Genomic DNA, 27,300 nt, shown 5'->3' with positions numbered 1-27,300 from the left:
TTTGTTTGTTTGTTTGTTTGTAGTTTAAGATAGACAAATCCTTCTTATTTTACCTCATATCAAGAAAAGGAAATTTGTTTCCCAGCACAAGGGATTTCAAATCCAGAATCAAAATAAGACAGGTCAGAGCACATGAAGTATACTTACAGTATTCAATCAGCCAGTCTATCTACTGATCACAGAAAGATACAAATGCTCTATTACTCTGATGCTGTTGAAATCAATGAAAAGATTCATATCTTTATAATACATGTACAGAACTGAAGCAAGCAGAATTATAAGCAGTCTCTAGACAGCAAACTTTGGGTTCCAAAAACAAATTCTCATTTGGCCTCCTGCCTGCAAGAACTTATTCTGAGTACATTGGAAATGTCATATTTGAAGGAGTATGTTTTGGCTCAATTTATAGCCATTATATATATGTCTTTAGTACATTCTATTGCTTCTTTCCACTTGTAACAGGTGGAAAGAGAACCAATTTAGTGATCATAAAGTACAAATGAACCTAGAAGCATGATGGAACCTGAAAATCTTTGCTTTCCTCTAAAGTAGATCTCTTAAACACTTAAACCAGTTTGACCATGGAGCTATCAGAACACTTTTCAGTTAGTCCAATAACTTCAAATGCAAAATTAAGCACTAGGATTTACAGTCAGAGATAATGATTCCAATGAATTCCATTGCCCCACTTAGTTTTTACAGATGAAGTCCATTCTCTGATAGGTTTTGCTCTGAGATTTTACCGAGTTGTTGTCAGCCTCGCCTAGATCCTTGAGAAGGCAATGAAGCAACTAATCCTGGAAAACATTTCCAGATCCTTCTCTTCAAGGCTGCTCTTCAGCGTTTCATCGCCCAGTCTGTACATATAGCCAGGGTTGCCCCTTCCCAGGTGCAGGACCTGGCACTTGCTCTTGTTAAGCTTCATACAGTTGTTGATTGCCCAGCTGTCCAATTTGTCCAGATCTTTCTACAAGGCCTTTCCACCTTTGACAGAGTCAACAGCTCCTCCCTGTTTAGTATCATCTGCAAACTTACTCAAAACACCTTCTAGTCCTATATCCAAAATTCACAAAAGGGAAATCATGCTTGACCAACCTGATAATCTTCTAGGATGAAATGACAGGCTTGGTAGGTGAGGAGAGAGCAGTGGATATTTTTCTGTCTTGACTTCAGGATTTCAGACCGCGCAGACAGTGAGGTGAATTGAATGGCCTCATCCAGAGTGGCACAAAGTCTAAAGTGGCATACACCAGGGATCTCTAGTGGCTCTGATCCTGTTCAACTTTTTCATGAATGGTCTGTATGATGAAGCAGTTTACTGACCCAAAATTGTGAGGAATGACTAACATAAGAGAGGATTGTGCTACCATCCAGAGTGGCCTTGAAAGACTGGAGAAATGGGCTGACAGGATTTTCATGTAGTTCAACAAAGAGAAGTGCAAATTCTTGTTCCTGGGGAAGAACAACCCCATGCACGAGCACATGCTAGAGGCACAAGAGGTTTAGTGGAAAATAATGAAGTAAACAAGTGTTTAATCATTAAGGAATCATTTGGAAGTTGTTGTCTTCCATTACTTTTATGAGAGTAAAATATAAAAGCTTTTTATGTAGCATTTATGTACAGATTTGGCATCAAAATTAGCAATTGCCGTATCTTTTCTTCCTGTATTTTAGTCAGCTCTAGAAAGTCTCTTGGGCATCTGCTAGGGCTTTTCCTCTGACCTGACTAATTGCTGCCATTTTATTTTTATTTTTAAGTAGTGCTTAAAAACAAAAACAAAAAACAACCTAGCCGCAACAAAGAAAATTTTCATTTTCCTAAATTAGATGTTGTAAAACTAATGGCTTAATTGTGTCCTTATATTCACATTTGGAAAGTAAGAAAATGAACCCTCATCTGTTTTGAATATATATTCCTTAAATATTACGCAGCAGAAATTCTTGCAACCAAACTTATGTTACTGTCTTTTCCAAAATTCCAGACATAAAGTAACTTATTTTCTCATATTATTGTTGAAATGGATTTGAAGATCTTTTTTTCTCTCTCCTTATTCTCCACTTTCAGTCTGTGAACCTTTTGTATATTATTAGCAATGTAGCAACAGCCTATATTAAGCCAATATTTTCAAGCATTAAGCCAATATTTTTAATATCCAAGAAGACATGAGTAGTTAGCAAAGAATTGCTTTTAAGGCTAAATGCTTTTTAGACTGTGCTGTTCAAATCTTTCTTCTATATGATGGAAACCCTTCATTTTAATTATACCTGTTTCTTTCTAGAAAAGTTTTGCATGGATTCTTATTGTGAAATCCTTTTGACTTCACATTTTTTGTTTACAAACTAAGGAATGTGGAACAAGATAAAAAAGAAAATTCTATGGGGTGATAGCAAAGAATAGAAGGATGTTATCCATTTTGTTATTGTTGTTTTGTGTGTGTATGTGTGTGTCCTGGTTTGCTTTTCCTGCTCCTCCTCCCATCAATTTATTTCATAAATCCTTTAGCTGAATGCTCTGATTATCATTGGCAAATTAATATAAATATTAGTGTTTTTCATTATTCTGTATGTCAGAATGTAGGTTGTCTTCTTTTCAAAATTTATACCTCTCCCTGCTAATTTCATTAAAAAAGCATCTTCATCCTCTAACTGGACTGAACAATATTGCTATTATACTACCAGCATAGAATAAGCAGTGCTCTAATTCTGAAAACCATCTCACTTAGAATTAATAGTGATCAGATGACCTTTCACTGGAAAATTTCAGCTTTGTATTCTACTCAGAAGTATAGAATATTTGGGGTTCACTTGCAACAATTTTCATAGAAACTAGAAAATACAACTTCCAATGTCTTCCCTTGTGAAAGATCTATTTCAAATACCTTTTATATTATTTTATTTTATTTTTTTTAAACAATTCAGTCTCTAACTCTCGGATCAGTCTGTTGAAAAAAGAACATTTTAGAAGGTTACAAAATTAATAACTCACTATCTTTGTAAACCATTCCATGATACATCTTTTATTCTGGAATTTATGTAAGACATTGAATTTCTCACTCAGCTTCACAACAAAATGTGTCTAAATTTTCATTGAACAGATCTCATAAATTCACTTGCTGTACAGTGTTAAGAGAAATGACAGCTATTAGTAACACAATTCCCTTTTGTACACAAAGACAATGCAGTACATTTCTTATTTTCTTAGTTTTCTCCTGGAAATCTCTTGCTTACCTGGAGATAGAAATTGTCTGTTTTTTCACTATAAGCCATTATATCTTGTCACTAGAAGTGGACTGAGAAGTTTCTGATAATATTTTTTTCACATTTACATACTTAGACACTATGATTAGATCTCTTAGCTAGGATATACAGATTTAGCTTGTCTTTCACAGCAATGCGTATTTTCAAGTCTTTTAATCAACCTCATTGTTCTGCGTTGGACTCTGTGAACTATCAATATCTTCCTAGAGCTCTAAAAACTGGATAAAAGTTTGCAGTTGCAGTAGTATGTTTGCCAAATACAAAGGTAATGTATTCTCCCTAATTGATAGTCCTCTCTTTGTACACCCAAGGGTCCTTAGGCTTTTTTTGCTGTAGATCTGTAGTGAGAGCTCACATCCATCTCATTATTTACTGTGGCTTTTCTAATCCCTGACAGAACCTTTGTCTCCCTAGGTAGACTTCTTGCTTTACAGCTGATCATATTAAGACAAGAGTTGTATATTTGTGCCCACATTACAAAGTCATCTGACTCATTAGGTTTTTTGCTTTGTCTTCCTCTTTAACTGCCTCTTTTACAATCCATTTGTCATCTACTCATTTTAGCAGCAAAAATATATCAGGTTTTTCGTCAGTACAGGAATTAAACAACAGAGTATATAATTGGATACCTCAAGATCCCACAGGAAGTGCATCTGGTTCATGATGAGTCCCTGTTAACAATTGATTTTTGGAACACATCAGACAGGTTTTAATCCTTTTAATCCTTGCTTCTGTATCAAATGACATAATTATGGCAAAAGTGCAGGATATGAATTATGCAGGAAGAAGACTGAATGTATTGGTCTCTTTTTTATTATTATTATTTTTTTTTCTTTTTTTTTGGCCACAAATAGGGCATTTGTTATTCATTATCAGTAAGTGAAAGAAGCAAAGAAGCACCTCAGAAAAATTATCCAAAGTAACACCACGTGTGGCAGACTGATTTCTTCTGTTCATTCATTTGTGGCTTAAAGATTTGTGATAGCAGTTTTACATGACCCAGGGTGAACCTCTATTAACTGGTTTCCTGGAGGAGTAATTAAAAGGAAATGATTTGCTTTTCTGGTCTCTGCTTGGAGTTTACCTTAAGTCTCAGAGGTGAAATGAATAAAAGTGGAGGGAAAATAGGCAAAGCTAAAAATAACACAAAATCACACATTTTCTTTAGTATTTGGTGTGTATAGAATTTTATGTGATGGAATTAGACAGTACTGTAGTTAAACTCATTCAAACCCTATTGGAATAACTGGCAAAAAGTACAAACCAATTTTTCAGCCTAATGTACTTTTTTCTTTTTTTTTTTTTCTTTTTTTTTTTCCTTTTTCATCTCTTGACCTTCCAATTTAACAAAAAGACTACCATTGTATCAAAGTAAAATACTCCTATGACTTTAAATACTGCTTCTTTTTATGGTACCTTCACTCAAACAGAATTTATTATTGTTTCTGGAAGCAATTCAATTACCTTGCTGCTCTGAAGACTTTTTACTAGATTCTGGGAAATTATCTTTGCTTGCATTTACCCAGTGCACCTCACTTACTACTTCTGCTTCTGTGTGAGGTGAATTGTACTTTATTTGAGAATATGTACATTTTTGTGTCTGTTTCCCTTCTCCCGTATTCTGAACTCTGACTGTGGTCTATTATCTAGAGAGAAACTTTAGAAGCCATATCATAATTCAGGAAACAGGAACTGGCTTTTGATAAAAGGCTTCCTTTTTTCTCCTCCATAATATATCTAGGGTCTTTCACAGTTGATTATTGTATCAGCTTAATACAGCACTGACATACAGTTAAGAACTTTAACATTTTAATTCTGGAAAGAAAAAATTGTTAGCAGCAGGGATATTAATTAGGAAAAGGTGTCCTGCTTTGCTTAATCACTGGTCCAAAAGTCCCCTAAAGCTTGTCACTCTATCAATTTTTTTTGAGGTACGCTCAGAAAATGATTGAGAAGGCAGAAAAATCAGCTTGCCAGAAAGCCTCTTTGCTTCTGTAGACTAATTTTTGCCTGAAACTCCAGATGAATCATACAGGAATAAATTCCATACAATTGAATACATCTTTTATATTTATTTTTCCACATAAGCATGAATATATTTACAAAGGAAGGTTCAGACTTCTGATTTTAAGCCATTGCTTTGAGCAAGAAAATTTTCTATTCATTTATAATAGACATAGTCCCTTAGAGTAAATTAAGACTAGAAAAAGTACAAGGTCTAGAAAAGACAGAAATACACACAAACATACATATATATATATATATTTGACTTAAATGCTCACAATGTTTTTATATTTTCACTTTTTACTGAAAAGAATCACAGAAATCACAGAACAGTTTGTGTTGGAAAGGAGCTTAAAGATCATATAATTTCAACCCCCCTGCAGGCAGGGACGCCTTCCACTAGATCAGGTAGCTCAAAGCCTCAACCTTGAATGTTTCCAGGGATTCCATCCACAACTTCCCTGGGCAGCCTGTTCAAGTGCCTCACCACCCTCACAGTAAAGAACTTCTTTCTAATGTCTAATCTAAATCTACTTTCTTCCAATTTAAAGCCATTACCCCTAGTCCTATACCTACACTCTTTGATGAACAGTCCCTCCCCAGCTTTTCTACTGCACTCAATGCAGTACTCGAGGTGTAGCCTCACCAGGGATGAGTACAGAGGGACAATTACTTCGCTAGTCCTGTTTACCACATTATTCCTGATACAAGCCAGGATGCTGTCGGCCTTCTTGGCCACCTGAGCACACTGCTGGCTCAAAGCTAGAAGTGTGTTTATTTTGTATATATCCCCATCTTTTTGGCAAAATCATAGAAAATGTTGCCATGACTGTTAAAATAAAATTCTATCAAAAACAAAACAAAACAAAACAAAACAAAAACTTGTTGAGGCTAACCCAGAATTCCTGCAAATAATTTGTGATCAAGTTATCAGCCTTGTTGCTGTCTTAAGAATATGCCACATAATTTATTTGTGACACATATGTAAATCTGTGGGATTCATCTATCCCCCTCATTCAAGATTAAAAATTGCATACAAATCATACAAACCTGTTGCCAGTCCTTGTGATTAGGGAACTAATATGTTTGATGTTTACCTGTAATTGGATATATCCATAACGATGTTTTGGAACCTGAAAAAAAAAAAATCATGCCTGAATTAATCACCAAATAACTTAAATATGTTCCAGGTAAGCATTACTACATAACAGGTAAAGAGTTATCTGATGTTATATGAATCTGACGTATATAGAGTTAAAGGTTAGAAAAATTAATAAGGGATTAAATATAGGATTCAGTAAACTCAGGTTTAGTATCACAAATATTTCTTAATGTGTAGAACTGTACTGGATAATAAGCCAAAGAAAATGGATTGAGTTCTTTTGTCAGAAGATACACATTGTAGAATAATATTGAATTGGCACTGGATTTAAGAATGAGTCATATTAACTTTATCTCCACGTCTGCTTCAAAGGGACTACTCATATATAATGTTGAGTGTGTTCAAGTGCTTTGTCAAATTAGGTCAGAGTTATTCGTTCATGAAGAATTAAGTCTTGCCTCATTAAAAAGGACATGATTCTAGTTAATTAGTAAAGGACTACTGGATGTCAACAGGAGGAATATTTTTCAGCCATTTTTGTCCGTTTTTTATGGTTAGGGAGTAGAAAAAGAGCTTTTTAATTCCCTTGAATTGTCAGAGTGTTTAATTAGTAATGATATTAACTCACGTCTCATTGTTTAGGCAATATTTCTGAATTGGTGAAGTTTTTTTGTTTTGTTTTGTTTTGAAAATCAGACTTTCTGTTTTGAAAAGAAAAATGCATACTTCAAAATTTACTCTTTTATAAAGTAAGCCAAAAATACTGAAACTCCCTGTGAACCAGAATTTCTGTCAAAAAAGACAAGAAAAAGCATTTTGAAAACAGTGTTTGAAATATGCACTGTAATGTCCTAATTCCATCCTGAAGCACACATTACCGTTGATTTTACTTCCCTTTCTGTGGTAAATCTGACAAGAGTCTGTGCTGAGTTTCTGCCAAAGTTCACAGGAAGTAGATCAGTGAAGTTCAACATTGATTTCTTCCATTTTCCTGAGCCAGCCGTACAATAGGATTACCCTGAAAGCAAGGACTCACAAATCCATCACAAACCTTTATAATTCATGGCTAAATAATAAGGAACTTATGATGTAACATGTGCAGGTCCCCCTGCTAATGTCAGATATCCTGGAGAGATGGCTCTGGGATCACAGAGGGGTCTTTAAATTTAGGCCAGGAACAAGGAAGACTTGTGTGTGCTACCTGCCTGTAAACTGATATATATTCATGAAACTGTTAGTGTTTTCTAGTATATGTCTGCTTCATCTGAAATTTCCTAACCAGTTTATTTTTTGAGGTGAGCAAGTACTTACATTCAGATTAAAAACAAACAAACAAACAAACAAAACACAAAACAACAAAAACAACAAACACCACAAATTTTTGCTTTATGTTGAAAACTTTTAGGTTCCATTTCATAAGCAGTGGCATTTTTACATCTCTACAGAAATGGGGCTTTTACCCTCCAAATACCATTTCAGCTCCGGTTGGACTCCTCCAAGCCATGTGTGTTGCCATGTGTTGCCAAGATTCACTGCAAGGCCAAAAATTTGACACAAATGTAGAGGAAGCAATTAGGAACTTTCCTTATAAACTGAGATTTTCTGTATGTATACTGTTTTTTGTTTGCTTGTTTTTAATTATTATTATTATCATTGTTGTTTTCCCATTAAAACAGAAAGTTTTAATTTTAATTTTGGACAATTAAACTGAAAAGTTCATTGCCCCAAGATTAAAAACATATGCATTTTATAATGCATTAAATCTGTAAAATGTATGTCACAACTTTACAAAAGATACACTGAGCAATCAGATGCATCAGTGGAAGATTATCAGTTACTGTTTTCCCTCTCTTCTTTCATTCCCCACACCACTCTTTCTATTAAATCTGAAAACTGAATGAACCAATCAAAAGAAGTGAAAAGCATTAGGCTTTGTGTTCGGATATGACACTCTGGCAAGGTGGTGTGGTTTAGCACCAGTCGGCAGCTAAATGTTATTCAGCCACTTTCTCATTTTACCCCCAGAGGGATGAGGAAGAGAATTGGAAAGCTGAGAAAACTTGTGGGTTGAGATAAAGACAGTTTACTAGGTAAAGCAAAAGTTTGCAAGCAAAGGAAAACAAGGAACTCATTCACTACCTCCCATTGGCAGGCAGGTGCTCAGCCATTTCCAGGAAATCAGGGTTTATCATGTGTAATGATTTCTCACAGAGATAAATGCCACCACTCCAAATACCTCCTCCTCCTTCTTCTTTCCTCCAGCTTTTATTGCTGAGCACGATTCCCTATGGTATGGAACACCACTTTTGGTTAGTCTGTGTCAGCCATCCTGGCTGTGTCCCCTCCCAGCTTCTTGTGCACCCCCAATACTCATCAGAGGCCAGGCAGTATGAAAGTAAAGTCCTTGGCTCTGTGCAAACACTACTCTTCAACAGCTAGAACATGGGTGTGTTATCACCACTGTTTTCAACAGAAATTCAAAAATGAATCTCTACAAAGAAAATTAGCTCTATCTCATCCATAACCAGTACATAAGGTTAAACTGAAAAGACATTAGAACACTTATGGCAGTTACTAAACACACACACAAAAAATAGTCATTAGAAGTTATACGGGAATGGGCACATCAGATGAATACATACACATACATAAACATATATACAGCAGCATGATTCTGGATCATTTTATGTCCTTGTTCACTATGACTAATATGATATAACTGCAAGGTAAATAGCTGCACAGCTACCTACCAGCAGCTGCTTATACAGTCTGCTCATCACAAACTATGTGATGTGACTAATTTTTTTTTTTAACTCTTTTCATGTCCTTTCATAGATTGTCACTTCAAAATTGAGTGAAGTGAGATTGCAAAATGCCAAAATACAATTAGGTAACAGTTTCAAACCACTTTGCAGCCAATATATAAAACCTTATGTGGTGATACAGGAGCAGAAAAAAAACATCAATTTTATATTGGATCTTTTCAAAGTTTTCTATTCAGATAGATTTTGCTTATATTTTACCTCCTTGCTCATTTCAAAGTTTATAGGTCTTCTCCCTCAAAATTTCATTCCCTCTGGATGTTTGCAATGTTTTTCCTTCAAAACTGATTTCTGAAAAGCTACAAAGATAAACAGAGTAATACAACCGAAGGGTTTATGAAAAAAAATGCTACATGTCTGTCCAGCATCCCCCCCCCTTTTTTTTTTTAACTAAATAAAAAACAACAACTAATCGGATATGAAAACAAACAAATAAATAAATAAATAATGAGTCATAATGTCATTTTGTACTTTTCCTTCATATGAGTCTCTTTCAAAGTCAGTGGCTGAATTCTAGAACTGGTGGTTACACAGACCATGCCATATGAAATACTGCTACCCTGTACGTGTGCCTGTGTACAAGTATTGTTTGAAAACAGTCCAACTGCTTTTAGGTGCATTATTATGTCTGTGAGTTTTTCCTCCATCAAGCTATGCTTGCAAGATGCTATCTGATAAAGCAAAGCAAGGAGTACCTCTTTTGTTCAAATAAATGTAAAAATATTGATATCAATAACTCTGCATGATGTTTTTAGTTGTTATTGCAGGATTACCCTATGAATGATAAAGCATACAGAAGTGGATTGTTTTACCTTCTTAATTTTGATTAAATGCTACCTAAATTAGTAGATCTTATTGGACGCATAGTTCCTGTTCCTTTAAGGTTTTTCTAACGACTTGTTTTAACCAGTTTGTACAGCCATATGAACTAGTTCTGATTTTCAAATATTTGGGAACATATATAGTAACACACTTCATTTACTTCAGCTTCTGTTTCTCCTTATGTAAGAATCAAAAGAGAGATATATACTGGCTAAAGAAGGAAAGATTGAATATATTAGGGAAAAGTGCAGTTAACCTTTTCCAGTTAACCAGTTTCTGTGTTTCTGTGTCTGGCTAACTAAAATAAGTATGTAAGATACTGGGAGGGGTTTTTATGACTTTTTTTTTTTTTTTTTTTTATGTGAATCCTGTTTCCCAGCTTCTTTTATAGTACAATCTTCAAACAGATAATTTCTTTTCATTGTCACAGATGGGCCTAATGCCAAGGAACTAATTACTCAAAGAAGAAGGGGTTGTACACAAAAGGAAATTTCACATAAGTCACACGAACTTTGAAAATATAAGCAGCATTAAATTGCTTTCTCTGAGTTTGGGTGCCTGAGTGCATAAAAATCCAATCTTTTCTTATCTCAGAATTCTTATGCCTCTGAGGCATAATTTGTGGTTTACACTTGATCTCTGAAGGATTTTATTTCACATCTGCAGTTGAGAAGAAACAAAATTTAACTGCACTGCTAGTAATCCCTAGAGAAAGTGATCATTCTATATTAGGTCAAGATTATCAGGGAGTACTCATTAAAGTCCCGGATGAGCAAAGCAGTTAAGCTCATGCTTAGTGCATCACTGTTCTGCAAAGTGCTTACTGTAGCATTTAGACATATGTCTAAAGTTAAAAGCTTCAGCACTTTGTTGAATGTGTGGTGCCTAATAAATTGATGGCTAAGTTGTCTGAAATGGTTTTTGCTTTCAAATATTTGTGAAAGGTAATGTCAGCCTTTCTTAGTACATTATCCCACCATTGTGTGAACTGCAAAATTAGTAATACAGTAATCCTTTACTTTCAAAAAGGCTCCGTCTTTCCTCTTCAACTGCAAAATAAAAATACAGACAGGCTTTAAGACCTTTGTCTTATTCTTCTCTTATCCTGGAATGAAATTCCTATATTACTTCTGTCATCTTTCAAAGTTCCTGAAACCTCATACTGGCTATTCCTTCAAAATATCTAAATAAAGTCCAGCTCAGCAATGATACCTTTCTGACCTGGTGTACAGATTATCCATATCCTAGATTCGTATTAATTTAGTACTGCATTGTATCACAACTAATTTCTGACTCGAAGGTTTTACCTGAACTGCTCAGATGAAATCAATGCAGTTAAATCAACAAGTAAAACTTCTAATAGGGCCCATATAATCCTGTCACAACTATTTTTGAGCTTCTGGGATGGACAAAAACATCGAACTGTCATTAAATTAACTGAATTAAAGAATCATTGTGATAACTCGCCAACGTATATTTTATTTAAATTTATACAAGCCACTAAATCTAGTAGTGCTAGTATAATTCACAGAAACAGCTTCTTTAGACTTCTGTTTCTTTGAAGTAATATATTATCAAAGCCAGCAGAATGTATAACTGTTGCAATTTAAGGTCCATGAGCTGTAAGGATTATATGACTAAGAATTTTGTTCAAGCTGTGCATCATTTTTCTAAAATTATCATTCATAGACATATGTCTTTAACCATTATGTTCTTTCATGAATTGTTTGTGTTCAAATGTAAAGATATGTTCCATAAGGATATTGCTATATCAAAGGTCTCTGATTTCACTTTTAAGCTTTTATGTAGAAGTTTTCACAGAATCACAGAATTGTCTAGGTTGGAAGAGACCTCCAAGATCACCTAGTCCAACCTCTGACCTAACACCAAAAAGTCCTCCACTAAACCATATTACTAAGTTCAACATCTAAACGTCTCTTAAAGACCTCCAGGGATGGTGACTCAGCCACTTCCCTGGGCAGCCCATTCCAATGCCTAATGACCCTTTTGGTAAAGAAATTTTTCCTAATATCCAACCTAAACCTCCCCTGATGCAACTTTAGCCCATTCCCCCTCGTCTTGTCACTAGGCACATGGGAGAATAGACCAACCCCTACCTCACTACAGCCTCCTTTAAGATACCTATAGAGAGCGATAAGGTCGCCCCTGAGCTTCCTCTTCTCCATGCTGAACAATCCCAGCTCCCTCAGCCGCTCCTCATAAGACTTGTTCTCCAGACCCCTCAACAGCTTGGTCGCCCTCCTCTGGACTCTCTCGAGCACCACCATATCCTTCTTGTAGCGAGGGGCCCAAAACTGAACACAGTACTCGAGGTGTGGCCTCACCAGAGCCGAGTACGGGGGGACAATCACTTCCCTAGTCCTGCTGGCCACACTGTTTCTTATGCAAGCCAGGATGCTGTTGGCCTTCTTGGCCACCTGAGCACGCTGCTGGCTCATGTTCAGCTGACGATCAACCAGTACTCCCAGGTCCTTCTCTGCCAGGCAGCTTTCCAACCACTCATCTCCCAGCCTGTAGTGCTGCTTGGGGTTGTTGCGCCCCTGGTGCAGGACCCGGCACTTGGCCTTGTTGAACTTCATACAGTTGGCCTCAGCCCATCGGTCCAGCTTATCCAGATCCTCCTGAAGAGCCTTCCTACCCTAGAGCAGATCGACACACGCACCTAACTCGGTGTCATCTGCAAACTTACTGAAGGTGTACTCAATCCCCTCATCCAGATCATTGATAAAGATATTAAAGAGGACTGGCCCCAGTACTGAGCCCTGGGCGACTCCACTAGTAACTGGCCTCCAACTGGATTTGACTCCATTCACCACAACTCTTTGGGCCCAGCTATCCATCCAGTTTTTAACCCAACGAAGCATACATCAGTCCAAGCCAAGAGCAGCCAGTTTCTTGAGGAGAATGTTGTGGGAAACGGTATCAAAAGCCTTACTGAAGTCAAGCTAGACCACATCCACAGCCTTTCCCTCATCCACTAAGCGTGTCACTTTGTCATAGAAGGAGATCAGGTTCGTCAAGCAGGACCTGCCTTTCATAAGCCCATGCTGACTGGGCCTGATCGCCTGCTTGCCCTGCAAATGCCGCGTGATGACACTCAAGATAATCTGTTCCATGAGCTTCCCCAGCACCGAAGTTAGACTGACAGGCCTATAGTTCCCCAGGTCTACCCTCCAGCCCTTCTTGTAGATGGGCCTCTCGCTTGCTAGCCACCAGTTGACTGGGATCTCCCCCGATAGCCAAGACTGCTGGTAAATGATGGAAAGCGGCTTGGTCAGCTCCTCTGTAAGTTCTCTCAGTACCCTTGGGTGGATCCCATCCGGCCCCGTCGACTTGCGTACATCTAAGTGCTGTAGCAGGTCACCAACCATTTCCTCGTGGATAGTGAGGGCCACATCCTGCTCCCCATCCCCTTCCACCAGCTCAGGGTACTGGGTATCCAGAGAACAACTGGTCTTGCTGCTAAAGACTGAGGCAAAGAAGGCATTAAGCACCTCAGCCTTTTCCTCATCTTTTGTAACTAAGTTTCCCCCCGCATCCAGTAAAGGATGGAGATTCTCCTTAGTCCTCCTTTTTGTGCTGATGTATTTGTAAAAATGTTTTTTGTTATCTTTAACAGCAGTAGCCAGATTGAGCTCCAGATGAACTTTGGCCTTTCTAATTTTGTCCCTGAACAGCCTCGCAACATCCTTATAGTCCTCCTGAGTGGCCCGCCCTCTTCTCCAAAGATTATAAACCCTCTTTTTTCTCCTAAGCTCGAGCCACAACTCTCTGTTCAGCCAGGCCGGTCTTCTTCCACACCGGCTCGTCTTTGGGCACGTGGGGACAGACTGCTCCTGAGCCATTAAGATTTCCTTCTTGAAGAGTGCCCAGCCTTCCTGGACTCCTCTGTCCTTCAGAACCACCTCCCAAGGGACTCTGCCAACCAGTGTCCTGAACAGCTCAAAGTCTGCCCTCCAGAAGTCCAAGACAGCGGTTTTACTGCTCCCCCTCCTGACTTCGCCAAGAATAGAGAACTCTACCATTTCGTGGTCACTCTGCCCAAGACAGCTCCCGACTACCACATCTCCCACCAGTCCGTCACTGTTTGTGAACAGAAGGTCTAGCGGGGTACCTCCCCTGGTAGGCTCTCTAACCACCTGCGTCAGGAAGCTAGCTTCCACGCTCTCCAGAAACCTCTTAGACTGTTTTCTCTGGGCTGTGTTGTACTTCCAGGATATGTCTGGGAAGTTGAAGTCCCCCATGAGAACAAGCGCTGATGATTTCGCAACTTCTGCCAGCTGCCTGTAGAACTCCTCATCCATCTCCTCATCCTGGTTCGGATGTCTATAACAGACCCCCACCAGGATGCTTGCCTTGTTGGCCTTCCCGCTGATCCTAAGCCATAGGGACTCAACCTTATCATTCCCAGTCTCGAGTTCCACAGCATCAAAACACTCTCTAATATAGAGAGCCACACCACCACCCCTTCTGTGCTGCCTGTCGTTTCTGAAGAGCCTATAGCCAGACACTGCAGTACTCCAGTCATGAGAGCGGTCCCACCACGTTTCCGTGATGGCAGCCAAGTCATAGCATGCCTGCTGCACGATGGCTTCCAGCTCCTCTTGTTTGTTACCCATGCTGTGTGGATTAGTGTAGATGCATTTCAGTTGGGCCATTGCCTTCTCCCCTGGCCTTGCCATTGTTCCCCCTGGCACAGCTCCAACAAGCCTTATTTCAGCCCCGTCCCTCTTCTTACCTAGTTTGAAGCCCTCTCAATGCACCCTGCCAGCTCCTGGGCTAGGATCCGTTTTCCCCTTAGAGATAGGGACCCGTCTGCGGCCATCAGGCCGGGTGCCGAGTAAAGCGCCCCATGGTCAAAAAACACAAAATTTCTGTGTTGGCACCAGCCTCTGAGCCACGTGTTAATCAGGTGGGCTTTCCGTGTCCTCTCTGTACCCCTCCCTGCCACTGTAGGGATAGACAAAAACACCACCTGTACTCCCGCTCCATCCACTAACTGTCCCAGACCCCTAAAGTCCCGTTTGATAGCCTTCAGGCTTCTCTCTTCAATATTGTCACTGCCAGCCTGGACTATCAAAAGAGGATAGTAGTCAGAGGCGCGAACCAGGTTGGGAAGCTTTCTGGCAACGTCCCTGACCCTAGCCCCAGGGAGGCAGCAGACTTCCCTACAGGTAGGGTCAGGCCGACAAATAGGGCCCTCTGTTCCCCTGAGAAGGGAGTTGCCTACAACGATTACCCTTCTTTCTTTCCTGGTGGAGGCAGTCTTGAGGCATGGAGTTGACTTCCTCGCCCTAGGCATCCTCCTGGGTTGACTTTCTACCTCATCCTCACCCACCGGTCTCTCAAGCTCCAGGGTCTCAAATCTGTTGTGTAAGGGCACCTGGGAAGGTGGGCCCGGTAGGGGGGGGTGCATCGCCTGCGAGGTCGAGCAGGGAACTGTCTCCATTCCTCCTCAACTCCTAGGTCCCCTCCCTCTACCTGACAGTGATAGGGCAGGGGGTCCACCACCATTTGGGATGTCTTACCCCAGTACCTCTCCTTCAGGCCCTGCAGGGAGTTGCTCCACCAGTCTATCTCCCGCTCACACTCCCTGATAGCCCTTAACCTCTCCACCTCCTCCTTGAGCTCTGCCACCAAGCGGACCAGGCCATCCACCTGCTCGCACCTCACACACACAGTATCTCTGCCTCCCTCAGATGGCAGCAACAGGCTCAAACACTCCCTGCACCCAGAGACCTAACTGCCGCATTTTTGAGCAGGCAGTCAGTCTGGGTGGTTACAGACTTTCTAGAGAGAGCACTCTGCCTGGTGTAGACCTTTGCAGCCCAGCTAGCGGTCGACAGCCATTAGACGAGTTGTTCATATGGGTGGGGGGGAGCACTCTGCCCTCTCTGCCCGCCCTGCCTGCACGAACTACCGCGCAAACTGCTGCGCCACTCCCTTCTGACATGCCACACCCTATTTGCCCACCCTGTTTGCCGCACTCCTGGTTGCTCACGTTCCCTAGGGGCTGCTTTTGAACGGCCAGGGAGGGGGCGCTGCTGGCTCCGCCTACACCTCGTCAGCCTCCGTAGCGAGGGCTGCCGGGTCCTGGTGGCTCCCTCGAGTGGCCTCGATGCCGGAAAAAAAGCCCTGCCTGTCCCAATCCCCTGCTCTGCTGCAGAATGCATCTGCCCTGGAGCCGATCGCCTCGGTTTTATGTAGTCAAAGAGGATAGAAAGCTTAGTAAAACATTAAGTAAAACATTTAAGACAAATACATCTAGTTGAAGAGTTAGATGTGATCCACATAGTTGCGTATGGAAGATATAGTATGTATAGGGTGAATAGAAATTCAATGTTAATGCAGACTTTGCACATTATGGGAAAAATTCAATGGAGTGACACCTTTAAGCAGTCTAAACTTGGCACAAGTACATTACTTTCAATAATACATTTCTGAATAAAAGCCCTAGAAAAGAAAAATATCCAGAGTGTGCCATACATCTTCCTTTCTTGTTCTTCCCAGGTAACAAATACTTCCAGACCTGTCCCCTTTTCATGTTTACTAGTAGATAGACACGTGTATGTTTGGCATCAGCCTGTCATGACCATCTCTGATTCTTACCTCCACCAAGAGACTTGTTGGTAGTGGCATTTTTGTGAGAAAACCTTGGGATTTTGATTATGCAGATCTTCCTTCTAAAATATAATTTCCTTATAAGTTTCCACAGGCACCCATTTTTGCAATTCTAAAGTTTAAGGAGAGGTGGAAGGTTGAATTAGGTGTAGGTGTCAAGGTGCTGGCAGCAGGGACAATGTCTATGAGGAGAGGCTGGGACCACCCTGTGCTGGACGCAGACAGTTCCAGACACGGCTCCGCTGGAGGGCCCAGCAGTCAAGATAGTGGCACCTCTAGGAAAGTGTATTTAAGAAAAAAAAAAAAAAAAAAAGTGAGAAACAGCTCTGTAGACACCAAGGACAGAGAGAGAATAAGGAATCAGAGTATATGCTCCAGGCATCAGAGCAAAGATTCCCTTGCAACTTGAGGAGAGGCCCATGGCAGAGCAGGCTGTCCCTCTGCAGCCCACAGCATACCATATCAGAGCAGATCTCTACACTGTAGCAGGTGCACATGCCCTGAGGGATGCTGTAGCTCACTAAAAGCCCACGCAGGATCTGTGGGCTGTGGAGAGGAGCCCATGAAAGAGCAGAGGAAAACTGTCATGGACTGACTGCAACCCCTCTTTTCTTTTTTCTTTCTGTGCCACTCAGGTGTAGGGAGGAGGTAGAGGAGTTAGGAATGAATGAGATAAATTGAACCTGGGAAGAAGAGCAATGGGGCTGCTGGAGAAGTTTTAATGTTTGTCACCACCCAAATGTATTGTAACTGACAATAAACTAAATTAATTATCCCCAAATTGAGTCTTTTTCACATGTGATGGTAACTGATAAGTGATCTCCCTATCTTTGTCTTGACTAGTGAGATCTTTCATCCTATTTTTTTTCCCTTGTTTTGTTGAGGAGGGGGAGTGAGAAAGCAGCTGGATAGACAACAGGCATCAGTTCAAGGTCAGCTTGACACACAGGTGAAGGTTATTGTGAGATTTTTACATTATGTTTAAGATTAAGAAATTAATTCTTGTGTCTTTCTTGACCAAACTACTCTCTGTTATTCATATCTTTTTAGTTGTCTCATCTGGAGGGTCAGTGAGACGTGCTAAACTCTTACACATAATATTCCAGAAACACTATTACTGTCTAGATCTTTTTCCTGGTGATATTGATTCATTACCAACCATTGAATTTTTTTCTCTGATTACTTAGATAAAATACACTTAACATTAAGTTCAATGTGATGTATTTATCATTGCATTTCTACCCTGTTTCCAGAGGAACAAAAATCTGTTAAAGATATCTACATTATAAGATGCAATGCTTCTTTAATTCAGCCATCATAACCAATTACATTTATATCAAATCACACAATTAGCAATAAACCATTAAGGTTTAAGGCAAAGTTTTTAAAACTGATGACAACTGTAATTGTTTAATAACTGTAAAGACCTAATTATGCTGCTAGAAGAATTATAATTGGGTACCAATCTTAATATCTGTACCAGATGCTCTTAGCCTTACTCTTTGTGTATACAGTTAAGCTATGTGAATACTTTAAAATTAAGGAAAACCCCCTTATGACGATAGTGTTTCCTGAACACAGAAATTGTTTTAGAGAACAGCACTGCTCAAAACAGAAAGGGGGTGTGGAGGGAATTAATATTGAAAAAGTCAATACCAGGTTAAACTAAGTAGAAAAATGGGTAACATGTAGTCAAAAATGAATGTGATGGATGGCATCTTTTTGGATAGTATCATTTCTTATTTGTTCCCTAGCTACCTCATCTATTTTTTGTTCTGTTAAACATCTGTGGGTAGCAGAGAGAAAGGAGGTATATGTGTTTCACAGAGCCAGACCGAGTTTTCTGGCAGGGCTGTGACTACACCTTCCCAAATTGAGATGAGTACATGGGTCTGGGAGGAGAGTCTAGGGTGAAGAAGAGGATAGGTAGAAATGAAGACATTGGCGCAGGAAGGCAGCAGCAGCAGGCTCCTCAGAAGAGAATTAAATGTGTAGCCAAGACTAAGAGGTAATGAAAAAAAAGAAGCTTTTTCTAGGTATGCAAGGAGAAATACTGTATTCCAGGAAGCTAGTAGAAAGAGGTTCAAATGACATGAAGACTGGAGGAAAGAAAATACATTATCTATAAAGATTCAACAGAGAAATGAATCCTACAAAAATTCTTAAAATATTTTTTGTTTTGGGTGTGTTCACAGTGAGGATCTTCAGAGATAGATCAGAGATCTTCAAATAGTATGGAAGCTATGAAACTTCAGAATTAGGAGTTAATTGAGGTTGAGTCAAGCAAATAACCTCAAATAATTAAATTAATGTAGAAAGAGTAAATAATGACTTTGCTTATATTTTATGAAAGATGTTACAGTTAATTTTTTATCAGTAAGAAGAAAATGATATCATCTATATTTGTGCTATCTGGTACTATGTGAGTTGTTGGACTGAGGTGAGTACCAGAAAAGGTTCTACTGACATAAAAAAGACATAAAGCTTTACCGAGCATTATCTGTAAATCTACCCATCTGCTTGATATGCAGACTTCTTTTCTGACTTCTTTATATTTGCCTTTATCCTCTTTATGAAAACAACAACCTGAGATATGCTATGAAGTGATTTCACAACACAGTATGATGTGATTCAGCCACTAAACCACCTTCTCTCCATATATGTATTACTATTGGCCTTCTCATTGGCAGTCCAAGGCATGTGCAAATCTTTGTCAGTTCCTGGCAAGCATCAGAATAATTTCTTGTTTCAGGCTGCTGGCCCATATTCTCCTTAAGTTCATCAAACAACAGCAACACCCAACAAGAAGGAAAGTGAAAAAGGCCTTGCAGGGTTTTCTTTCTAGTGAGAATATAACAAACTGTGAATATTAGGTTGTATTTATTACATTATTATTATTATTATTCATTTATTTTATTCAGGCATTTGTTTTTTCGTTATAAAGCCTTCCATGGAATGTTCTGTTAGCCATTTCTATCTTCATAAACTACTTTTTTTTAGAGCTAGGTAAAGTGCAGTCTTTAGAAAGAAAGAATGCTCTTCAGATGAAGAAACTGGGAAAGGGAGCTAGATTTCATTCATGGCTCTTCTATGGTACCAGGTAAATCACTTAAGCTGAGACACAAGAAAACTCAGTTTCATAAACCACAATGTCAGTATGTATTTTTAGCAGAGAAAGTCAGAAAATGTCTCTAGCACACTTAAGTACCTCATATATTCTAAATGCTTAAATTTAAGTTAGGTGTCAGAAGTTGTTCACTGAGCAAGTGTTCTTGCAATTTTTTATTTTATTTTTATTTTTTGGTGTGCTGAATGTTCAAAAATGACCATTTTTCTTCCCGAGGTTTTCCTGAATCCATAAACATACTTGTAAACTCAAAGACTTCAAAGACTTATCTAGACCTCTTAAAACTAACACTCGCTGATTACACAGTGTTCAGAGCACGACAATGAGCTCCTGATCCTCATTTTCCCATCACAATTTAGGTGAGAACTCTCTCTTTTTCAGGAAGGGAGAAACCTAGCTCCTGTCTATCTGCCACCTCCATGTTCTGTGAACTCTCCCAGTTCACATGAGAGTGGCCTAAATACTGTGTAGTAGGTTAGCCTGAATTAAAGCATACTTCCCACTTGCCTGCTGAGTCTGGGGCACTGGACAGTCAGAACAGAGCCAGACAGAAGTCTTACAAAAAGCATGGGTCTAATACGGGGCTAATATCCTAATATGAAAGCAGTCCAGTGATTTGGATTTAATGTTCAGAGGTTTTCGCTGTTGGGTCAATACTTCAATACTTTTTTTTTTTTTTAACCTATTCTCTTCGTTGTCAAAATGGAATAACTCTTGCATGCATGATTAAAGCATTGAATTAGTACATATTTTGTGAGTAATTTTATTAATTGAAAAATGGTGTAGTTTAGAAAATAAAATGTCTTTGGAACATATTGACTTTTTTTTTTTTGGAAATTTCTACTCTTCATAATATTTTTATGACAATTATATTTATTTTTAAATTGACAGATCATTATATAGGTAGTCATCTGTTCATTTATTTAACACTTTTAAAAATGAAAAACACCAACAACGTTTTCAATTCTTGTTGCTATTGGTTTTTGTTTGCCTAGTTATCTCTTTTGATTGCTTATTTTTGTCGGGTCCTTTGTCAGATATTTGGGTGTTTATTTACTTAAGCATTAACATAACATAGTAATAACAGTTTGTCCTTCCTCTTAAAGGTAAGAGGTGATGTTTTAGATTAAAAATGAGACAATCTGAAGGCTAACTGCCACCAGATAGAATAGAATAGAGTAGTTCAATTTAAAGGGACCTACAAAGATCATCTAGTCCAATTGCTTGACCTCCTCAGGGCTAAGCGAAAATTAAAACATATTATTAAGGGAATTATCCAAATGGCTCTAGAACACAGACAGGCATGGGAATCAACAACCTCTCTAGGAAGCCTGTTCCAGTGTTTGACCACCCTTGCAATAACGAAGTTTTTCCTAATATCAAATCTGAACCTCCCCCGATGCAGCTTTGTACCATTACTTTGTGTCCTATCATCAGTTACAAGGGAAAAGTGACTGGCACCTTCATTTCCACTTCCCCATCTCAGGAAGTTGTAGAGAGCAATTAATTTGCCCCTTAGCCTTCTTCTCCAAACTAGACAACCCGCATGTCCTCAGCCTTTCCTCATAGACACAACTTCCAGACCCTTTCCCAGCTTTGCTGCCCTCCTCAGAAAGCTTTCAGGGACCTTAACAACCTTTCCATATTGTGGAGAACAGAACTACACTCACTATTCAAGCTCAGACTGCACCAATAATAAATACAAATACATCTTTTGACTGGATGGCTATGATGAGTTTATTGTATCCCAAAATGCAGTTTGCCCTCTTGGCTGCCAGGGCACAGTGCTGGCTCATCCTGAGCCTGCTGTCGACCAACACCCCCAGATATCTTTCCGCTGAGCTGATCTCCAGCCACTCATCTCTTGGTCTGCACCTCCAGGTGCAAAGCCTGGTATTCTCCTTTGTTGAATTTCATGTCCTTGATGATTGCCCTATGTTCCAATCCATCTAGATCTTTCTGCAAGGCCTCTTGTCCCTCCAGAGAGTCAACAGTACCTCCCAGTATAGCATCAGCAAGCTTGCAAAGGATGTGTTCATCTAGTCTTTTGCAGAATTGCTGTAAATTCATATGCTAAAAATTCAAAGACATTCTGTGGTCAGTACCTCAGCTTCTTCCCAGCTCTTTGAAGCCACAAGCCAGTCTCAGATAACTGGTTTCAAAAATAAGTCAAAGAAGTGTTTCTGCCTAGTTTGTAATGGCCACTTCTTTGGCCTGAGGATGAACTTTCAGGCTGAATTTCATCTGCTAAGACCGACAAGGACATGATGAGAAGGTAGTAATAACGAAGCATAAAGTATGTTGTTTTACAAGTAGTCCAAGTGGCTAAATCAGATAATACCATTTCAACAGATAGTGACTCCTGGAAAAGCGGAAGAATTGCAGTAATGTTCGGCAGACTGCTCTTAACAGTACTGTCATGGCACATTGCAGGAGCATGCCCTCAACGCAAGACATTTGTTGTACATGAAGCTGTACTGTTTGTCATAATACCTGAAAGCCGTCAACATAAATTCAACAGTATGTTCCCACTGAACATATGAATTAGCTAATGTCTCCTTTTTTAGACTCATAACTCTGTTTGGGATCAGATTTTGTTTCAATATGCAAATCCTATCAGAGCTTTCACTAAGCCACAAGTATTCAGATCTGAGTTTTTCATTTGGTCCCAAATCCATTTGAAAGTCTATTAAAATGTACATTCTGAAGATCATTGATTAGGGGTTGATCCTGCAAGGTGCTGAATACTCTGGCTCTGATCCACCAGAGCACTTAAGCTTGTACATAACATTAACCATAAATAGTACCTTTGAAGTTTTAGAGAAATTAGAAATGCATTTAGGTGGTATGATTGGTCATATGCATAATAGTCAGCATCTTGCAGGATCGAGCTCTGTACAATGTATATGTATACAAACATATGTACAGACACTTCAGTGCATACATATATTTATAACAATTAAAAAAGTACTGTAATTTGATTTCTCTTTACTGATAAGGCATTCTCAGCATAATTCTACTAAGTGTAAAAATTACTGCTATGAATACACTATTGTAGTTAAATTTATAATAAGGTCCAGAAATTGCAGAAATAGTCTGCTAGCAATTGTTTATTTCTCATGCAATAATTCTAGGTAAATCTAAATAAAATGAATACTATATTTGAGAACTTGAATTCAATAAATTTCCCATGTCTGGATATAGGAAATAAAGTGAAATGACATTTCTATCAAATCAAGATAATGTGTTGTATAAAGCAGTCTTGAAAAACAAGTCGAACCTACTGCAAGAGAATGTGTACTGTACTAGCCTGCAGTTTACATTCCGACAGTAATGCAGTGAGGATTTGAAAGTATATAAAACACTACTTTGCTATATTTATTTAAAAGATTTTAAACCATGTATGTTTTCTAGCTCCCGCAAGACCAGCTTGACAGTGTAGATGCAATATTGCTCAGCTTTTATAATGTCATTTATGCCATTCACTGTTTTCCTTTACTTATAGTGCTTTACTTAGTAAAGATATATCATTTAAAAATATTATGTGAAAGAAAGATTTTTTCATCTTTTAAAGGGTTTGATATGATTTTATTTAATTAAATTTAATTTTATGGTTCCAAGTCTTCTGTTTTCTTTGCAAATTCTCCTCACTATTGTTTTGTTGTAATCAATTAAATATCCATATTGATTTATATTTTAAACAATGTATGCATTCTTTTTAAACACATATGAGGCCATGTAACGTGACAGTGATGTGAGCTTTCTTTCTGGTAATATATATTCCTATATCAAATGTTTACAGAGCAAGCAAATGTGGATTTTATCTGAGATTTATATGCTTTTCAGTTAGCTGAATTATTTGTTGTCAAATTATCCAACCTTTTTTCTTCTGAATTATTCATGACTCATTTATAATTTCTGTAAGCATAACATAATGTTTATCAAATATTGTCCAAATAAATATTAGCATCTTTATTATTATTATTTTTAATCCACTTTCATGTTAATCCAATTCATTTTAGTAATTACTGACTCTGGAAAACAAGGGTAGTGTTAACCCAGACAGCAAGGGTGTGGGAAATTCATGCTCATGCTGCTTTTCCTGGTTGGGATATTTGAAAATGGGTCTCTGTCTCCTGTATGACCTGTAATATCAGGTGGATTATCAAGCAGAATCTCATGTAAGGAAGCCAAGCTGCTCCTGGCAGAAATATAAATGCAGAAATGTAAATGTTTTCTTCAGACCATTTCTTTGATCAGAATTTAGACTCAGTGCTGGTAAAGCCTTATTTGTTTGAGGTCCTACAAGGCCTGAGGTCTCCTTGGTGTGTAAGTGGCTCTGTTACGGGTCTTGAGCAGATGTGTACCTCAGCCTGCACCTACCTACATGTAGCAAAGCTCACTGCTGATGCATGCTCATGTGTAATGGAAATTCCTATATTTTTCACAGAATGTAAATAAAAAAAATGTACAAAGAAGTCAGGAATCATGAGCAAGAATCATCTCAATCCCCATATGAAAAAGCTGATAAGAGTAAAATTAAGTAACTCCAAAAATGAGGTGACTGTCTATCAAGATTCACAATCCTAAATCACTATCAGCATTTTGGGGGCATTAATAAGCTGCAATGGTTCTGATGAGCCTTACCTGGGTCCTCAATCCAAACCTGAACTATGCTGTAGGTGTATGTGTCTTCAGGCCTGTTCAAGAATGGTTTGGGTTTCCTGTATTGACCTTGAACGTGACTTGTTACCTTCCTTTTGCCCAGTGTTTACTGGACTGTCAGTAGGACTGATTGCTCTCACCACACGGCTCTGCTCATTTGGCTTAGCCACTGTAGGACAGTGCTCTGGTTAGAGTGGTCACTGTTCACATAGTTTGTGGTCACCTTCAGCTTGCCATCCTGCTGCTGCTCCCTGACAATCATACCCTGAAGACCACCATGCTGTTGCTGTCCCATAAGGCAGAAGGCCAAAAGGTAGTAAGGAAGTTACATGCCTATCTGCGCAATATCTTATAAGCAGCACTGGAGTGAGTGGTTTTGGTCTGTCCTTGGAACTTTTGCACTTTGAAATTGTGTCTTAAATTTGTAAGGGTGAATACTGCACCCTCCAGGAACTACAGGGTGTTTTAGTCTTTGCAATAAGAAACTGGGCTTTGAATTTCACAACAAATACATAAAATATTGGGTCTGGAATTCAGGAAATTCCCTTTATTCTGTGGTTAACCTGCTGTGAATCTAGAAATTTACAACCTGCAGTTAACAAGATGAACTATTTATTACTAATTAAATCTACTTATTTAATCGTAGTTTTAATCTTTTACAGAGGTCATACAGGGAATTATAGTAGGGTGGCCGCAAGATGAGAACTACACTACCCTCTGGCATGTAATCTACATTGTATTTATTGAGCAAGATCGTTATGATAGGTTGATAGTCTCTTCCATCCCAGGATTTCTGTTCTACTACATGTTTTTAGTACACACTCAAAGATCAGAACTATGGTCTGGTTAAAGCTGGGGTGCTCCACAGGCTGATGGGAAGAAGACACCCTGAATGTGGGACAAGTTGGGTCCTGGCTGGCAGCCTGGAACCCACATGGAGAAGTTCCACTTTGGACTCAGTCTTCTGCACTGTATGTAGCATTTGTTCATGTGTTTCCATCCGTAAGGGGCTACCATTTTAGCTATCTATTGCTTTCTGAATTATACTGTGGGTATAAACCGCCAGTGGCTGTATCAGTTATGTAGCTTGTTGGCCATTTTTTTTTTCTCTCTCTCTCTCTCTTTTTTTAATAAATGTTTAACGGCAATCAGTGGGACTTTTATCACCCTTTGGTCTCCTGCCCCCAGTGTTCTACAAATATGTGAAGTGAGTAACAGTTACATAAGTTTGTCTATCGCTCTATCACTTTTTTATTATTTTTTTTCCCCAGCTCATACTGGATTAATCTGGTGAGTGAGACATGGGCAGATGTAATCAAAGTCTATTTTATCTGGCAGTGGTTTAGGCTTCACACCATAAAGTTTGAACCTACAGTGACCATTCAAGGAAAACTCTGACTGACAGCAAAGAGTGACTTATGCATCAAATGATAAAAGTCTTTATTTTGGAATAGAGATCAGGAAAAAAATATTATGTTTTTCAATATCGCTGAATGGCTAAGCCTTTATAACACCTACAGAGGCTCAGAATGACAGAATGGTTTAGGCTGGAAGGAATCGCTGGAGGTCCTCTGGTCCAACTTCCCTTCTCAAGCAGGGCCGCCTAGAGTAGGTTGCCCAAGACCATGCCCAGGACCATGTCCCAGGCTATTAATGGAGTCATAATTACCAGAGATAAAGCAATAAACACCAGACCAATTACTATGCAGATATAGCGGTGGATGGTTTGGCTCTGTATATTGTTATCTTTAAGCTGAGCAGTAGGCGAAGCTAACTCTAGTCCTGTCTCACACTGCAACTCTTTTCTGCTTTTATTTTTTATTTTTAATTCTCTCAAGAGCTTGTTAGACTCTAAACTGAAGGCAGGCAGTTTTTTTCCTAGACCCAGGCTTTCTGGTGGATTAACACATCACCTTTTCTCACTCCTCAGGCCTTAGGTTTATAAATGCATTAGCTCTGACCTTAGCATTCTTTTTAGTTGCCCAGGTAAAATGCGCTGGAGATCTCTGCAAACTGTTAATCCATATATGACAGAGTTTTTTGTTTGTTTGTTTGTTTGTTTGTTTGTTTTTAAATAGTGCAGTTCTAACTCGATCAGGTTATGGAACTATGGCAATGAGAGGGCTGTTCCTGCACTTTTCCAACTATTATTTTATCTTCTACAGCTCTTTCTGGAGTGGTGGTCACTGATTTCTGGACATAGTGACTATAGACTCTGTTCACTTTCTTGATCTAAAAAAGATAAAGGATCAGAGAAAGATAATAGTGAACCTATGGTCTAGTTCCTCCTTCACATCAAAATGTGGATAGTGTGGAGGCACAGGAACAGATAACTCTGCATACCTTCTTTACTGAACAAAGACCATCCTAGGAACAAAATTTAAATAAATGACTAGACCACTTCTCTTGGAAGTCTGCCTCTATAGCTAGCTACCCTTCCAAGATAAAAGCCTAAATGGTATCTTTTATTTCCCAGTCAGAAGTAGCCTAGTTGTCTTCCAACTTTTTGATATTTTGATTACATATTTGACTGAAGAGTTGATTTCCTAATCATTTCATGCATATATTCATTCTTCACAGGCACAGACATTATCCAAAATTAAAAATCTGTACTTCCATCTGTAAAATAATAACTCTAGACGATGAACCAGTAACCAGTAAGCAGTCTAAAGCACAACATTTGTTAATATTTTCCTCCCTCTATTGCCATGTTTAGTATGCTACTACGGTCTTTCCTATTTCCTAGTTCCTTGCTGCATATGATACAGCTTCCAAGTAGGAGCCCAAGCCAGCTTTTCTGCCAGTAAGGAATCGACTACATTCTGTCTGAAAGCATATTGGAAACATATAGTGGCCGA

This window comes from Anser anser (assembly GCF_964211835.1).
Source record: "Anser anser genome assembly, chromosome: 1".
Taxonomy (NCBI): domain Eukaryota; kingdom Metazoa; phylum Chordata; class Aves; order Anseriformes; family Anatidae; genus Anser; species Anser anser.
This window is presented reverse-complemented; position numbering follows the sequence as displayed.